General features: G+C 46.0%; 1 long non-coding RNA gene across 1 annotated transcript in view; it reads left to right on the top strand.

Annotated features, from left to right (window-relative positions):
- The window catches only part of LOC125482069, a 6,961-nt gene that overhangs the window by 1,483 nt on the left and 4,448 nt on the right, over positions 1-1,030 (top strand). The window lies entirely within an intron of this gene.

Genomic DNA, 1,030 nt, shown 5'->3' with positions numbered 1-1,030 from the left:
CCCACCCAGACCTGCGCTGCTACCCTGTCCCTGTAACCATGCATTTCTCATGATTAACCTCCCTAATCTACACACCCCTGGACACTATGGGCAATTTAGCATGACCAACCCACCTAACCTACACACCTTATGGGAGAAGACTGGAGCACCTGGCGGAAACCGCACAGATAACATGAGGCAGCAGTGCTAACCACTGAGCCACCGTGCTGTCCAATGTTTTTTGCCATATAGGGCTTAGTTAGCTCAGTTGACTGTCTGGTCATGCTGAAAGCACGTCGTTCAGTTTCTGCACTGGTTGAGATTGCTGTGAATGATCGTTCCCCTTTGCCTTAGATGTGGTGACCCTCAGGTTAAACAGTAAAACAGTTGTTGCTGTTGTCTCTCTCTATCTCTTTCTCTCTCTCTCTCTGTAATGAGACAACGGTGACTCTACATTAACCACCTGCTAAAAACGTAACTTTGCTGATTAAAAATGAACCACCAGCTTTTTCACTGCAAAATAACTTACGTGTTTCCCTCCTGATGCAACATCACAGTGAGCTGTAAATAAAAGAAAAGACACTGTAACAACAGAATGTATCTAAATGCAAGGGGAGCGGGTGCAGAGGCAGATTTAGACGCTGGAGAGTGCCAGTGATGGAGAGAGATTGGACAGACTGGGGTTGTTTTCGTTAGAGCAGAGGAGATTGAGAGGCTGGATGTGATTGAGATATATCAAATGTTGAGGGAGCATAGATTGGGTAAGCAGGAAGAAACTTTTCCTCCTTGATGGAGGGACCAATGAGGAAAAACGTTTTCACCCAGAGGCTGGTGGGGAACCTGGAACTCACTACCTGTAAAGATGGGAGAGGCAGAAACCGTCATCACATTGAAGAAGGATTTTGATGTGCACTTGGGATGCCAAGGCATGGGCTGAGTGCTGGTGAAATGGTATTAGAGAATAATGAAGTGGTTGTTTTTGACTGGCACAGTCTCAATGGGCCTTTTTTTGCGACATTGTGACTAGCTCACTTTGAGATGTGTGTTCTAC

Source organism: Rhincodon typus, unplaced genomic scaffold (genome assembly GCF_021869965.1).
Source record: "Rhincodon typus isolate 14 unplaced genomic scaffold, sRhiTyp1.1 hic_rhity00005518, whole genome shotgun sequence".
NCBI classification, from domain to species: Eukaryota; Metazoa; Chordata; class Chondrichthyes; order Orectolobiformes; family Rhincodontidae; genus Rhincodon; species Rhincodon typus.
This window is presented reverse-complemented; position numbering and strand designations above follow the sequence as displayed.